General features: G+C 36.8%; 1 long non-coding RNA gene across 2 annotated transcripts; it reads left to right on the forward strand.

Annotated features, from left to right (window-relative positions):
- The first annotated feature begins 251 nt into the window (after positions 1-251).
- Positions 252-11,967, forward strand: LOC110367458. 2 transcript variants are annotated; one of them, XR_004931235.1, is made up of 6 exons: positions 252-377; positions 10,610-10,828; positions 11,328-11,414; positions 11,510-11,536; positions 11,665-11,710; positions 11,811-11,967. It is a non-coding gene; the product is annotated as an uncharacterized LOC110367458 (long non-coding RNA). The 2 variants fall into 2 exon arrangements; XR_004931236.1 differs by lacking the exon at positions 252-377 and adding an exon at positions 10,136-10,150.
- Positions 11,968-17,674: the final 5,707 nt, after the last annotated feature.

Below are 17,674 nucleotides of genomic sequence, written 5' to 3' on the forward strand. Positions count from 1 at the left end.
AAATCATAAGGAAGAAAATAAGACCTTAGCAAGAAATCATAGCTAAACTAAGCATGTCTTAACAACAGAACTGATTTGCTTTGTGAATTTAAATGAGCTGTCAAAGAATATGTCAAGATTTGTGTAATTGTGAAATAGCTTATGAAAGATCCTTTAGCTTCAGTTGAATCATAGGGGTATATGGTTTTCAGTTAGTGGAGTTTATGGGATACTTTGAGAACATACATGGGCTGTTTGAGGAGTTCAGTAGAGTTTTCTCAAAGCTCAACATCCACACACACTTTAATCCCCTCAACACAGTGATGCAGCACCTTGTCCACCCTCAGGACCAAATACAAAACAGCAAACCCACAACCTATTGTGCATGTTCAACCGGGGTGAGTAACACCTAGTTACATTGAAAGCAATACTTCTAAAAGCAGTTTTAGTGCACCATACGTTATAGCTTGAACTTGAGTGATAAAATTTTTTCAATATATGCTACTCTTACTTGAGTGCATCCATTGGCTACGCTAACCATCCCTGTTTAGTTCACTGAATAAAGAAAACGTGGTGTTTTAACCAAAATTGCAGCAGACATGGGCCAGCAGACTTTATGGCAATGTGAGACTTGTTTGGACTAAAGCTTAATTGTTTTATTGTTGTTTTCTGCCGTGCTCTTAAAGGTCAAATAGAAATAGAGTAAACAGTGTATATTGTCACTGAAAGTACTTTATCTTTTTCTAACATACTGTATATACATTACTGACTAAGATTGGTTTCAAAAGCTGTATGTTGTGAGAAATTTAGTTTTCTAAAATGTGTTTCTTCTGCATGAATGTGCTATTTTGTAATGTTATTTATGGTTACTAATTTTTCTTTCACTCTATAAATGCACCTTACTTTATATCTGTGTCTGTTTTTATTAGTATTTGACTGCTAAGAATTAAGTAACTAAAACGTATTTGAGTAGTCAGTTTCCCAAATTCCCTTTTATCCTTCCTCAAGTAATTTGTTTGGGTGAATACTTTTTACTTCTACCTGAGTAAAACTATATTGAAGTAATTCTACTCTACCCACCTCTGGCAGTCAAATGCAAGCAGGGTTTTAAAGTTCTCAACAACGGGGAAACTAAACCTATTGGAAGATGCCTATTTCAGCACAGTTGAAAAAGATGATTCAGTTAGCGCTTCCCACTTTAAACCCACCTAAAAAATGAAAAAAAAATAACAGCTTTGAGAAACAAAAGGTACAGCACAAATCTTTTTTTAAAAATTATAAAAATAAACAAACTATTTTTCTCTGTTTTCTGGATAAAGAATGGGGTGGTTTAGTCTGTTATATATATTTTATGTATATTTGAAATACATTTTTACTACATAAACCCAAAAATAATTTGTTTAATGGCACAAAAAAGCATGTTAAATAGGTGGATTAAGATGCTACAGATGTCCTGTAGATTCCCTGTGAAGAACCCCTTCAACAATAAAATGCTGCTTTTAAGAATCAAACCAAATGCAGAACAAATATATCCTGGTATAAAATACAGTTTGAATGACTGATGATCAGTGAAAAGATGAGTGCAATATGTTTTGTTCCTCTTCTAAACCAGCATCATCAGGTGTTCCCACTGTAAAGACACATACAGTACCTGCTGGTTAGTGGCTGAGTTTTAGGCAGAGCTTATATTATACAAGTAAACAACCTTACCGCTACCCTTTTACCTCATTTTTTTACATTGTATATTCATTTAATCTATTTAAATTGGACTGTGTCTTCTTTCAATCACTCTAGCATGCATACTGAATATAACACGGGTAAAGTAGCTCAAAATGAAAATTAATCAACAGTGGAAGAACCTGTAAGAGCTTTCACAACAAAAAAATAAATTTTACCCATATTCAGTCAATTGTCACTTTTGTTGATAGCTGTCTGTCTGTCAAACAGGGTCAGACTGTAAGACAGATTACATTTACTAAGTGTGCAAAGTTAATTGAAAATTCATCAATATGTTGCTTAGAATGTCCTAAATACAACCTCAGTGGAATTTGACAAAAATAAACAAAATCTGGTGTGTAACGTGAATGCACCATGGACTTGAAATGTAGTCAGAAAGGCAGTGTAGAAACACAGCAGGTGAAGAAATATGTCTCAATGGGGAAGCTTAAACCACATGTGCTTTGACAACTGATGGGAATGAGTCAATTTAGTATATTTTCTGCTGTTGTAAAGTGAAAAGCAGAGGCCTGATAGTTCACTTCCAATGTCCATGGCACGTCCTACCGTCTATCGCATAGGACTGACTGGTTCTGATTTGAAGTTAAGGAAACTGTTAACCTCCACAAGAAGATGTCACAAAGTAAAAATTTACTATTCAGTTTTCGCTGTTAATGAAATATCCTAAAATACTATCTAAATAATTTGTATATTAGCAAAAAGAAAGAAAGAAAAAGTTAATACAATTTAACCACCTCTGAAGGTCCTCCTGCAAAACAAAATAGTTTTCGAATTGTTTTGGTAGGGTTGTATATAATTGTGTAGATTTAATATGCAAGGTAGTTTGCATTATTTCTCAATTTTATATTTTTGAATTACAAAATGTTACTTGAAATGAGAGCTGTAATCAACTTTGAATCTCTTTACTTTTATATTTCTTTCTGTCCTTTCTGCCTCTGCCGTGTACCATTCTCTGATTTTTTCAGCCCACTTTTTGGGCATGTCGGCCTCCACAGAGTGATCTGTGATCTGAAGCAATCTCTGCTTCATTAGCTTTTGGTTTCATGCCTCGAACCAAAGCATAAAACAGGGAACTTTTGTCTTTGCTGTCTATGGTCATTGTCTTGATGTTGATAAGCACATCTAAATGGCCATTTAGGGTTGTTTGTACTCCTTAGTCTGCAGATCAGTGCCACCATGTTATTGGTAGTTTTAGCACTTGGGCATATCTTCTGTATTTTGATCGGTTTACCATGTTTATTCTCTGTATCAATAATAACTTTAATGCCAGTGGCCTCTGACAGAAGGCAGATATCAAATATAGTACCTGCTGTCTTGGGATTTTTGATTTGTTCAGCTTGCAGTTTTGAACGTTTACTAGCATTTGCTGCACATGTGGAACTTGGATCCACTGGCATATGTGTAATGTAGCTGTTGCTCTGTTCAGCTCTGAGTATTGCTTCTGTTCTTTCACTGTTAAAGGTTGATCTGACATGATGCCTAATAAATCCATTAACTTTCCCTTGAGCAACAGAAACAATGTGACTGGAAAACTGACTTGTTTGCAACGTCACTAAGCCCTTACTTAGTGAAGTTGTGTTCAGAAACAGAAATAATTACTCTGACAAGCTGCCGCAGTTTAAATTATCCAGAACCTACTTTGTGGCTCTAAATCATCTTACAGGTGATAGGTCCTGATTATTTTTTTCCACTGTCAATACACTTGAACAGAAAAGGTTTTTTTCTACTTCCCCTCAGCCTGTATCCTCTCCATAGTGAACTTACAAACATGCAGCTTACAAATAAACTTACTTTCAACTATAATTGTTTGGCCCACACATTTTTTATTAGGCCTGGGCAAAAAAAATATTTCTGGCTACACCACTGGGTACCAGTGCTACCAACTGCAACACTGTGCAGCTCTCTGTCAGAAGAAACAAATTGGCTAAATGAAAAGATTTCTGCCAGTGGTATGAATATTTTCAGGCTTAACTGTATTTGTTTAAACAGATGAAAGTGGTAACGTAAGGAGCAATAAGCAACATTTCACCACTAGGTGGAGCTTGAGAACTGTCTGCAGATCCAAACAATCAAACGATGCTGTCCCTATCTCTCTCCAGCACACGGCACCCATTTCCCCTTCTCACCCATCAGCTCATATTAGCCTATTTGCAAAGGATAAATACACAACAAAACAGCGTCACCTTTCAGAGGAACATGTCTAGAGAAGAAGTGAATAACTCATAACTTTATAATACTGTTAGCAAGAGAACGGTTTGATCTGATGGGCTGTGCCTGGCGGTGGCATTTTATGGGCAGGGAGTAGGTAAGACCTGAGTGGCAGCTGTTCACGGCCGGCCCAGGTATGTAAACAAGAGATTGGAGAACAACACAGAGAGATAGTGTGTGATGTTTAACCATATTCCTTCTTAAATGATACCTTTAGTTCTTCACAAAACTATGTCTTAGTTTTTTCTATTTCAAATAAAAAATTTAGGTTATTGCTCCTTTAAGAAATATGAAACTTGTACCCAAAGATGAACCATACTACATACACAGTGGCTAAACGTTAGAGGGTCCTCCTTTAAACATTTGTAACTGCTTTACAAACCACGAAGGTGATTATTGTATGTGTGAAGGCAAGGTTTGATTTTTTTTTTTTTTCATTTGACCAGAGTTATCTGTGAATGTGTATGTGTGTATATGGATTTGTTATGCAATTTCTTTGGACTACCTCCCTTATGTCCACATGGAAATAGTTAGCGGGAAGAGTACATAGCCTTGAAACTCCGCAGAAACCCCAGACTCTGTAGTTCATCATGGACAGATCTGTACTGCTCCTCCTGTTCAGTCTGCAGATATTTCTGCTCATCGCTGCCTTCAGCTCTGCAAACGCAGCTGCTCTACCAAACAATGGCCGACAAAAACGGCAATCTTTGGATCAGGTAAGAAATTCCAGAGTAGCAGGAGCAGTCAGTTTTAATGTTGTGGATTGCTACACTTTTTTTTATAGACGCTAAGAACTTTTTTCTGGGTATTAGTGGTTTGAAAAGTATTTGGAACTAGGACTAGAGAAAAAGAAAGACTTTTAGCAAAAAGCTGAGTTTGGTGTTGGAGAAAAAAGTGAATCTTGCATGGTTGTTCTTCACTGAAGTTTCAAAAGTATAAAGTAAGAGCTTTAGAGAGAACTAGAAAACTTAACAGAGTGAAATCTTTGAAAAACCCAAATAAACCATAGCTCCATAACAAATAAAAAAGGTAATGTAGTTTCCTTATGCTTTGTGAGTACATATTATTATGACTAATTTTGAAGAGATGCTTGACTCTTTTAATTTGCAGATTTACCTTATGCTTAACTATCATGGCTGTTTTTATTTTGGTGCAGGGGTTGAGCAACGATAAGTTAAGGATGAACATCCCTAACAACCAATATACTGGCATTCACTGTGGTTTCTTCCCAGGAGGATGTGTGTTGACTGGTTCGGTAAGAAGTGTTTTCACAAACTGAAACCAAGGTTTTTTACTTCTCTTTTACATAAGAAATACTGTTTAAAACTGATTTGTAAAAAACGGGTTTTCTGTTGTTTTCTGTCACAGACTGGACCAATACCAGAGGTAATGAGATAATTTTGAAATAAGATACTGAATGTACTTTACTGAACAGATTTAAAAAAAAGCAAAAGACTGTTGAGTTATCTACAGATGCTGTAGCTTTCATCCTGCAAATTTGTCTCTGAAAGTATTATAAATTAATTATTAATGATTATTTTCTTTCTCTACCACAGATTAAAGAACTCACAAGTCCTCCACCTCTGATGAAATAATGTAAATATTCTTGATATAATCATTTAGAAACAGTAAATTTATACATGACAGAAACTTGGACATTTTTTCCTTGCTAAGCAAGTCTCTGTTTTGTTTCAGTGACCAGCAGAAACGAGAGTAAACAAGGACCCAACCATGAAGACGAACCTAATAACGTCAAACTAAATTTTTACTTTAAAAGTTTATATCTTTATGTATTGCTTGATTTATTTTTTAGCTAATTAATGTTGGCTTATAGCTTTAATATCACTGCTAATTAACCTCTGCTATCGTAAAATGTACTGCTTATTGCTTGGTAAAACTGCAGTGTTTGTAAACACTGTTATCTTCTAATCATAAAAGCATTTCTAAGTTTTCTGCATTGTACGAGTGTTATTTTGTTTTGATTTCCATTAGGGGACTTTCCAAATTGGTCAGTTTTGCATACTCAAACATTTGACACGAGCACTGTTGATGCTTTTGGAGAAAGTATTTTTATGTACACACCTCCTTTAGCAGATAGATATCACAAAGTAATTCAGAATCTACTCAATACCGTTCAGTTTTCTCTTTTTTCTGTTATGTTTTTTGAACAATTATGTCACAGTATTTGCTGCAAAACTGTTAAACACGATTGTGTACTTGGAGTTTACCAGTCTTGTAAACCCACCATTTTTATTTCTCGGAGCAATTTTGCAGTCCAAGTTGAAGGAGGATTTGCGCCTTCCTTTTTGATATTTCCGAAAGCAAAACCTGAAGAAATTATTTTTCAAGGTGTAAGAGATTATGAAATTAGAGAGACTGGACTGCAAAATTAGTTGCCATGGAAATTACAGATAAACAGACTCTGGAGACACAGAGTTGGACATACTTGGATTGGACAGAATGACTGTGTCAGCAAGAACACGTCTGTATTACAGCATGATCTTCTCCAACAATGTGATGAACAGAACACTGATATGCTGTTTCACACACCTGAATGGGTGGACACAATGTTTCCTATTAAATGTGTGAGAGAACAAAGATAAAAGAACCTGGAGCGACCGCAAACAAGTCTATTAATTAACAAAGGCTATTTAAACATCTATAACTGGTTTGCAAACCATGTTGGAAAGTGACAATTGACTGTGTGTGTGTGTGTGTAAATTTGTTGTGCAACTTCTTTCCACATGGAAATACTTAGCAGGGAGAGTGCAAAGCATCGAAAGTTCCTCAGCAGCCTCAGCTCATCATGGAGAGATCTGTGCTGCTCCTCCTTATTCAGTCTGCAAATTTTCCTGCTCATTGTTGCCTCAGCTCTGCAGACGCAGCTGCTCTACCAAACAATGATGCAAAAAAAAAAAACACACTCTTTGGGTCTAGTAAGAAACCCAGAATAACAGCAGCAGTCATGTGCTTTTCTGTCTATTTGTGTTTTAAAAAGTATTTGGAACATATCCCTAAGAAAAAGTAAGGCTCCAAGCAAATGTCTGAGCTTCATGTACAGGAAGTGAAAAGTTGGCTTTGGTGTTGAAGGAAATAGTCAATCTTGCTAAGTTTTTCTTAGCTGAAGATACAGAAGTATAAAGTTAAAATTAAAGGTCCTAAAATGTATTTACATAAATTAAATGTAATAACTTATGTGAGAACCCTATGTGTGAATCTAACAGAGTGCAACTTGTGAAAAATTTAAGCAGTCAAATCATAGCACTAAAACAAATGAGAAAGGTTATCCAGTTTTATTGTGTTCTGTGAGTAAAAGCTATTGTGATTAACTTTATAGGGAACATGCAATATTTTTTACTGCTTTCTTTTTCACATTTAAACTCTTCAGTTGTGGTCTATATAGTGGAACTGCAATCAGGTGCATCCAAGAGCAACTCGTTTTGGTACGGCGTCTTTAAATGCAAAGGAGACACTTAACACCCTAACTCCAAAAAAGGTAAAATAACAAAACAACTGGACTTGTTTTCTGTTGTTTGAAGACATTTCGCTTCCTATCCAGGAAGCATCACTCCACATTACTCCAGACTTTTTGAATTGAGAAAGCTTCCTGGATAGGAAGCGAAATGTCTTCAAACTACGGAAAACAAGTCCAGTTGTTTTGTTTTTTTACCTTTTTTGGAATGACCATGACCTGGATGACTGAGAATCTTCACCAGCATATTAACAGTCTAACCCCCTTTAGGTCACAGAGCTTTCCACTCTGATCTTTGGCCATTTTTGTAGCATGCTGGGGGGTGGTGTAATGAAATGTGTGGGTTAATACATCCAGCACCCTAACATTTTCTCTTGTAGCTTCGGTATCCTAGAGATTAAATTACAATTCACATCTGAAAAAAAAATGTTAGATTCGTAAAATTGGATATTGGTTAGTAGTTCTGCATCAAATACTGTGACATCCATCCATCCATCCATCCATCTTCCGCTTATCCGGGGTCGGATCGTGGGGGTAGCAGCTTCAGTAGGGAGGCCCAGACGTCCCTCTCACCAGCCACTTGGGCCAGCTCCTCCGGGGGAATCCCAAGGCGTTCCCAGGCCAGCCGGGAGACATAGTCCCTCCAGCCTGTCCTGGGTCTTCCCTCTGGGCCTCCTCCCGGTGGGACGTGCCCGGAACACCTCACCAGGGAGGCGTCCAGGAGGCATCCTGACCAGATGCCCGAGCCACCTCAACTGGCTCCTCTCGACGTGGAGGAGCAGCGGCTCTACTCTGAGTCCTCCCCGGATGACTGAGCTCCTCACCCTATCTCTGAGGGAGAGCCCAGACACACTACGGAGAAAACTCATTTCAGCCGCTTGTATCCGGGATCTCATTCTTTCGGTCACGACCCGAAGCTCGTGACCATAGATGAGGGTAGGAACGTAGATCGACTGGTAAATCGAGAGCTTTGCCTTTTGGCTCAGCTCTCTCTTCACCACAACCGGTACTGTGACATATTTGAGAAAAATTTAACAGCTTGAAAGATATGACCAAAACAGAATATAAAGATATGCCTGTATAAATTCCCAGTTATCTGGGTCATAGCAACCACAAAAAAAGCTTAAATAGGAGGCAACCGGCCTTTTGCTCAGTATTTTAAAGTTGCTGTTCTTAAGCACATGGGTGCACATCCAAGCAAGTTGCAAATCAACGACCCAACCGTCACTCTGATGAAGATATATCGATATCGGTATTGTGCCATTACGCACGGTTTTAAGTTATTGTTAATAAATAACCCTTGGCCTGTTAGGTATTGTCCAGTGAATATAAGCCCAAACTGCTGATATTAGAAGAATAGTTGAAAGGAATGATTGAGCACTAGCGTTCTTTTAAAAACAAACTCTGCACACATATAGAATAAATGAGTGACAACTTCTCTTCAAGGATAAGAATTTATTAACAGAAATCAAGTGAGCATCCAGACAACATCACTATAGAATGCTGTTAATTTGAAATAAACATATATTTAAATGAACAAATCCTCTCTACTAGGCTAGGAAAACTTAACTAACACTACTAAGCTAAATTAGCTAAAAAGGAAGCTCAGGGACTGGGTACATGCAAAGGAGACAAAAGGACAAATAGAATAGTTGAAAGCCATCATCAGAATAATTCAGTGAATCCTGGTTCACTGCAGATCTAAGTTAAAGAACCAAAATTCATCTTAAAGGACGTGGAATGAGGTTAAATTACCTTGACTAATTTAGAGCAACATTTGGTATGTGTTTCAACTCATTCACAATGCAAATCCCAAGTTAAACAAAACATTATTTGAGAAAATATCATTTTCAAGATTTGCTCAGTCAAAATCCCCCGGAAATTATTTCCCCGGGATGTCAGGGGCGCAGTAGTGAACAGTTGCTTGATGAGTTAATCCTAAAGTTATACAAAACACTATTAAACATTAATGTTCCATATTAATGTGGTAATAACGCTCATAGCTTTATCAAATGATGAAGTTTCCTATCGTAAGGAAACCCAGTAGATTGCATCAAGTCTTGACAAGCAGCATTCACTCCTGAAGAAGCGTAGAGCTACAGGGACAGTCGTCTGCATTGTCCATGGCTTTGCAGCAATCCCTCATACTGTGGATTATATGTTTTAATCTTGACTGGGTTAGATTTGTTAATATATTCTATTACTTCATCAGTAATTTATTAATGTCCAATAATTGAAATGTTTGCCTTTTATAATCTGCTGAGTACCGATTTTCCTTTTTGGATCATTCTAAGGATAAAAAAACAGCACACAAAAGGGGTCTTTGAGTCAGGTAATCAGACTTTTTAATCCTACTTGTCTACAAGTTTCTCTACAATTTGGGAATTGTGAAAAAATTAAAAATTTGTTTCAGGCCAGGTAGTACTGGACCAATTATGTCAAGAAAGCAAGACTAGCTGCAGAGGTGGAATTTAATGCATAAGTACATAAATAAGTAATACAAACAAGAAATGTCTAAAAAAGAGAAAATGCTTTCTTTTTTTCAAACTGTTTCAGTTTTGATGGATTGTTTGTGTACTCTTTCAGTCACAGATTTTTGTTTTTGTCATTATTCAACAGAAGGAAGATGGAGTACAAAATAACTGAGGACACCTAGAGATCAGCATTTGTGATTTCTCTTCCAGAAAGCTGCTACTGTTTTGTCATAAAATATCGCATCAGCTCTCCCGGAATGCATTATGTGCAGAGGAAGTCGTAAATACAAATGTATTCATCTTGTCTAATATATAAGCTTTTTGTTTACAACCAGAGCTGCTTAACTAAATTTTAGCTCGGTACATTTTACATATGGGAAATGGCTTCCTTGTTATCTAACAATTTCTGTTTTTGTGTCACATCAAGTAAAGTGTATCTAAACAGTTGTGGTTCTTGCATGAATGACTCCCTTCTTTTGAGCCCAGAACTCACTTGTTTTTGTTTTTGTTTTTTTACAAATAACATAATGACATACAGTAAATCTTTTATAATGATGCTCTGTTACGAAACATGTCGCTGGGGGGATTTTGCTCTGTGACAAGTAGTTGGCACATTCCGATGTTTACAGCTTTAGTAGGAGCAATTTCAACATAGTGAAGCAGACTTTATACTAACTTGGTATGTGTTAAGATTATGATGTAGCAACGTGTGTGTGTGTGATTTTTTTTTTTCCTTTAGATTCCCTCCTCCATAAAACCATGTGGAGCTGGTTAGCTGTGAGGGTATAAAGCCTTGAATGTTCCTCAGCTGGGTCAGACTCCCCAGTTCACCATGGATAGATCTATGCTGCTCCTCCTGTTCAGCCTCCATATTTTCCTGCTCATCGCATTTTCCAGCTCTGCAGATGCAGCTGCTCTGGTGACCAGTGATCAGAAAAAAAGTCAGACTTTGGATCTGGTAAGAATGTTAATGTTGCAGAGAGATGTATTTTGAGAGGCTTTGGTTTTGCACGGCAGGAGGAAATTGGAGCTAAGCTAAAACATGTCTGTACTGCTCAAGTTTATTTTTGAATAAATGTAAGAAATATTATCCAAAATATTTGTGTTTGTTTAGTGGTCTCTGAAGTAGGTGAGGTCATCCCATCTCTTCAGAGAGTATTGAGATAAATGTGCAGGACAGTTAGGTGAATGGTAAATGGCTTGAATAGCACTTCTTTGAATACTATCAAAGAAATCTGACTTGCTGAGAACTTGTTGTTTTATGGAATAAAACTGATTAAACTTGGCTTGTTTTACTGTTTAGTGGAGCAAGATGGCATACAATGAGAACTCTAACCCAGTTCTCTTATGTGCTGGGAATACCGGTCACTCTCATTAACTATGGACAAAGATGTGAGCTTGTTTCTGTGAAAATTATATAACATATTTATCTTGACTGTTTTTCTTTGTTGGCGAAGGGAACAACCAAGAATGAGAGAAGCCAACGAGCCAAACGTCAATCAGATAGGTGTGGCAAGTTTATGGGAGGATGCTCAATTATTGGTGTAAGAGAATCCCATGTTAAAACTATTCTCTAAACTTAGTTCTTTTTTATTTAGAACGCTGATGTAAATGGATATTTTCTGCTTTCCTTCTGTAGGTAAGAGGCATCGACATGATACCACTGGTAAAACGATAAGAAATCTTTGAAATTAAGTGATAAAGTTCTTCGAAATGTATAGTTTGTGCTACAAATTAGAACAGACAAAAAGAGCAAATGGCAGTTTCCTCTAATTGTTTCTGTCTGAATTACAGGTTAAACCAACACACGAATCCCCACGGAAAGCTTCAGTGAAATAATGTAAACATATAGATTTGGAAGTGAACCTAAAGTGATATGTGCATTTGCAGCTAAATATTTTTCTTGTTCTTGCTTATAAACTTTCTCCTTTCTGTTTCAGGGAACCAGAAGGAAAAAAGTTCACAACCCAGCAGGCAGATGGAATAAAGTGTGACTGTATCTATCGATTAAGAGCTCCATTTGAAAATAACAACCTTTAAGATTATACTAACCAAAACATCACTTTAAGTAACAGAAATAAAAACTTGAAAACAATAGTCTGTGTAATTGATCTATCCAATGTGTTTCACTTAGTTCACAGAAAAAAATATCACAGAAAAAGATATATATTAAAGTTTATTTAAATGGTGCCGTTGCACAAGAATTTGTTATGCAACTTGGGTGTAGTCCCTCCTCCCTGTCCATGTGGAAATAGTTAGCAGAGAATATACAGAGCCCAGATTGTTCTTCTGCTGCTTCAGACTCCTCAGTTCATCATGGATAGATCTGTGCTACTCCTCCTGTTCAGTCTCCAGATTTTCCAGCTTTGAAGATGCGGCAGCAGTCATATCTAAATGAGATTCAGGAGAATCTTTGTGCAACATTGGTTTTGCAAGGTATGAGAGGATATTGTACAGTAATACTAGCTAAAGGTCCAGTTTGGCATGAATAAAAGTAAAATAGTTTGGTGGGGGGAAAAGTCTTGTGGTGTGGTCTGTACCCATAAATAATTAGAGAAACGTATTTGAAAATAGAAATGCAAAAAAGGAAATCCACCATGTACCTCGGGAAAATGACGATTCAAACTCAACATAGTGTACTTCTTGGGGACCTGGATGATGGTGGAGCATTTTAAACACGAGGGAACCTTACACCGTTCCAGAGACTTGTTGGAGTTCCTACTGAAGATGATGGACAATTGGTCAGAGCAAGCACTCAGCCATGAGTGGGACACTCAACTCAACTCAACCTTTACTTATAAAGCACATTTAAAACAACTGGGGTTGAAAAAAATGCTGTACAGAAATCATAGTTGCAGAGCATAAGATAAAAACTGAAAGCTAAAATACATAAACACAATGCAAAAAGAAAAATGTTATGGAAATAAAATATAATAGGATAAATGTTTCCATCTAAACAAAATACATTTAGAAATAAAATAAAATTTAAAATAAAATTTTGCTAAATGTCCACTTAGACTTGATTAAAAGCCAGGGAGAAGAAGTGTGCTTTTAGAGACGATTTAAAAACCTCAAAGGAGCCTGCCGATCGAATATGCCAAGGCAAGTTATTCCAGAGTTTCGGTGCCGCTGCCATAAGTGGTGGGAAGTAACGAAGTACAAGTACTTTGTTACTGTACTTAAGTACAATTTCCGTGTATCTGTACTTTACTTAAGTAGATTTAATAATGGATACTTTCTACTTTTACTCCACTACATTTAACAGTAAGTATCTGTACTTTCTACTTCACTACATTTCTATACAGCGTTTCGTTACTCGTTACATCCAAGACGCATTTCGTTTTTTTGATTTGTTCGTTAGTTTGAAAGTATCCAATGGCGAGAGCAGAATCAGTCCGCTGAACCAATCCAAAGCGGGAAATAACCATTAGGCCCTCCCTCAAGAAGAGCAGCACAGTACGCAGGACCTGCAGAATCATTAACTCCCAGAATGGAGTCCAAGGATAGTCATCCTCCAGAAGACCTGCCCCACCCATGGCCTTATTTAAAAGATTTCTTTGAAATAACTGGGTCAAAAAACGCTTCCTGGAGATTCCAATGCCGCCTTTGCCTTCCCCGAAAGCATGAAATTCTATCTTTCAAAAATTCACCATCAAATTTGAAAAAACATATTGAGGTAAGTTAAGTTGCTAAACGCTATTGATATCGATCCCTGGAATTCTGATGCATAGAATAAAATATCTAAATCTAAACTGTCACAGGGGGTAAACACAATAAAAACATGCTTTATCTGCAGCATTGCTCATTAAAATGGTACATTACTGATTTATTAAAACTAAACATGATAGGTACACTTAATGACATTATATAAGCCGTTAGGTATTATGGTTGGCAAGTACTTTTACTTTTAATACTTAAGTAGTTTTAAAAGCTTGTACTTTCTTACTTTTACTTAAGTAAAATAATAATGTGGTACTTTGACTTTTACTTGAGTAAATTTTTGTCTGTGTATTTGTACTTTTACTTAAGTACATTGTATGAGTACTTTCTCCACCACTGCGATAAAGGCACGGTCACCTTTGGTTTTAAGTCTGGTTTTAGGCATGGTCAGTAGCAACTGATTAAACACTCGTCAGGTCCTGGAGCTTCTCTGGTCTCCTGACACTCAAATAGCCTAATAACATCTTCCTCAGAGATCTTGAATCCAGGTAGAGGGTCTGAGCGAAGTATTTTGTGTTTGGGGAGCTTTTGTGACAGAGTGTGATGTGGACGAGTTGGTGGGAGGTGTGAACGGCTGCTTTTTCAAAGCTGGAGTAGATGCTCTTGAGGTCATCTGCCAGATGAGGAGTCTGTCAGGGTTGGGGGACGGGGGGTGTTTTGTACAACCATTTAAATCGAGGGTTTCCAAACTGTGACCCTGGGGCCATTTTTGGCCTTTGGAAAGATTTTGTGGGGCTCATGATCACAATTAAAAATGGTACAAATATTTCCTGTCAGCAAAGCCAGGTGATGCCGATAGAGAAGTTTTAAACATAAGAAAGAATGAACAGTTCACTGCAATGAAGATTTACAAAAAAAAAAAACTAAAAAATTTGTCTTTTCAATTTCATAGTAAATAGACCCTTCCAGTTGCTGAATCCTAATCAGATGAGGGTGCACCCATTTATTAAACTTGGCTAAAGTAAGTTAGCTTTTTGTAGAAAGAGTGACCCAGTGTGAGGCCCTGTCCACACGAAGACCGGTTTGACTGTATCTGATAAACTTTTTAATCAAATAGGGGATTCTGTCCAGACAAAGTCATTATGACACCGACATTTGAACCTGTCTCCCAGAGTGTGAAAATTTGAAGCCATCCCCCATGGTGGATTTATCTGGATACCCCTATCCACATATCCGGCATGTTTGCGCATGGGATTCAGTGTAGACCTCGCCTCTTAACATGCATTCACTAACATAAACAATGGAGGATGTTGGAGTTGTGTTTCAAACACTATTTAATCTATTGTGGATTTTAAACTAACACATTTTGCCCCTCTACTGCGTTTGTATCGACAACAAAAAAACAAGAAATTAGGACATTCTATACTTCCCATAGGGCATCTTTTCTCACGTTAGACCGGTTTTGTTGGAGTCATTAAGATGTTATGTATTTTATTCAGGAGGTAAAAAGGAAACATTTCAAGTATTTTTTTTTTTTCAGAAATCTGGAAAAGGTTAAAAGGAAATAATAATAAATTAAATAAAATAAATAATAAAGGGTGAATTAAGTCAGGGTTGGGGGGGTAAAGCTTGAGTGCAATGGTGGAGCTGAAATGCAGACAGGACACCAGTCAGAGACAGAGAAACTTGGAGAATGCTGATCCGGAATCAGACTTTCTGGGTAAGTTTATGCACAGGAATAAACCATCAAACCAAGAGATTTGTTGTGGAAACCAGTGACAGTTCGAACAGGTACATTTGAAGACAAAACATAAAGACTGTTCAGGCAAAATCTCGAGAAGAGACAGGGGATTCATATAAATGATTCTGGGGCTTATGGTACCACAGAAGGGAACACTCAGGTGACAAATGACCGACTGGCAGCACCTCTTAAAGTTGCTTTATGCTTGACGCACGTCGGTCCCGCGCAGAAATGAGACATGCGGACATAGCGTCTGCCGCATTTATGCTTCGAGCGGCTCTTCCTCTGAATATGATGATGCAGATCAGCTGTGTAGAAGGTTCCAGCAGAGCTAGCTCCACTGCGCCCTCCAGTGACCACCAAGATGAAATACACCAGCACCACCACAACAAACCCTGAAATTTGTCCCTGCCTATGTTTAATATTCCTCCGTGTTTGCTCAGCTTTTTTTTACTGCTGTGAACAGGAAGTAGCCTAACAACCGATGTGAGAATGCAAAGAACCAAGCTTCAAATAGATTTGTGTGGCTACCGTAGAGGACGATGTTCACTTGTTAAAACTATCTAAGCTTGTTTATTATTATTATTATTATTAAGAAGAATATAAATGGATTTCGGCAAAGTTTTTATTCTGTTGCAGAGGATACTACAGGATAAACTAATAAAAAAGGCACATTTAGAACTAATAAATAAGCTTGTGTTGAGCCAGAACTCTGTGCTAAAGAAGGCAGGTTGAGGGATCTTTAACTTTCTGCACAGATATTTAAACCATGTTCTTTAATGGTGTAATGAAGCAACATTAAAACCATCCAATAAATGATCGGATGTTATAATGTAAATATTCCCTATATAAAATGTGAAATGTCACACCTAAACCCACGAGGTGATTAAAAAAATAAAATGATTGTATTTTTTTCTTGCTAAGCAAGTTTTTTTTTTGTTTGTTTTCATTGCAGTGACCAAGACAAAACGAGGAGGGAATAGGATAACAGTTCCATACAGATGCCATAAAGTCCAACTTCACTATTTTTATTTATTCTTACCTTGATCTATATTTTCTTTTGCTTCTTCTGTATATGTTGTTACATATTCAAAATAAATAGCTAGGTACACCATAGCTCTATATCGCAACAATTAAATCCCAATAATCATGTCACGGTTAGGTTGGAGAAGGAGCCAAGTGCAGGCAAACTGGAGTGTGTAGGTTTTTAAAAACAAAATCCAAAAACGTACATACAAAAGAAACAGGGCAGGGAAACACACCATGACAAGAAGAGCTGGCAGAAAATCTGGCAGAGCAACTGAGCTACAGAATGCATAAAGTCAGTATAAGAAACCAGAGAGGAACAGAGAGTTAAGAAGCATGTGTATACAATATATACTTTACTCCAGCAAAGACTGTATGCAAATATTGTCTTTGCTGGAGTGAAGGATAAAGATGAGTTTTAAGCACTGACTATAAACAGGTACTGCCATATTTTTAATAAGAAGCCCACTTTGGTGTTTTAGTTTATATATACATATACATATATATATATACATATATATAAATATACAGTATATACAGTATATATATATATATATATATATATATATATATATATATATATATATATATATATATATATATATATATATATATATATATATATACACAAAAACAAGAGAAAGGCATATTTTACCACAGATAGAATATTATCTCAAAACTCGAAATGTTTCACATTTTACTATTTTATTAAGGCAGCCAAATTCCATAAAGGTTGAGGACCAACAATAGGGGCTTTGCTTAAATACTACTGTGAGTTCCATGACTGGCAGAAATCAGGTGAAAGAAACAACATGTTAAAATAACTCAAACTTCAAAAAATAATCCTTAAAATAAATGAAGCACCCTTTCAGACTTTAGCAACACTGCCACCTTGTGACTAATGACTGCATGAAAAAGAGAAGCAGCTTTGAATATTCTTCAATTGTGTCAGACTCCTCATCACTATAGCCAGATTTGTGCTGTTCCTCCGGTTCAATCTGCAGGTTTTCCTTCTAATCGCTGCCTTCAGCTCTGCAGACTCAGGTGCTCTAATGACCAATAAGCAATAAAGAAGCACACTCTGGATCTGGAAAGAAATCAGCAGTCATGTTTTCATGTTGCAGAAATGTGTCATGTTTCATAAGCAGAGGGAAGCATCTCAAGCCTCTAACATCTTTAGATTTCATGTTAATTTTATAGCCCATTTGCACAGTCAACCAGACAGCCAAAGTGCTTTAAAATAAAATCATAAAAGTCTTTCAAAAACAGATCAAACAAACATAAAAGTATGTTAGAAATATGGAGTAAAATGCCAAATGGCATTTATTATTAAAAACCTTCCTGAATCAAAACGTCTTTAGTTTGGATTTATAAAGG

Source organism: Fundulus heteroclitus, chromosome 6 (assembly GCF_011125445.2).
Source record: "Fundulus heteroclitus isolate FHET01 chromosome 6, MU-UCD_Fhet_4.1, whole genome shotgun sequence".
NCBI lineage: Eukaryota > Metazoa > Chordata > Actinopteri > Cyprinodontiformes > Fundulidae > Fundulus > Fundulus heteroclitus.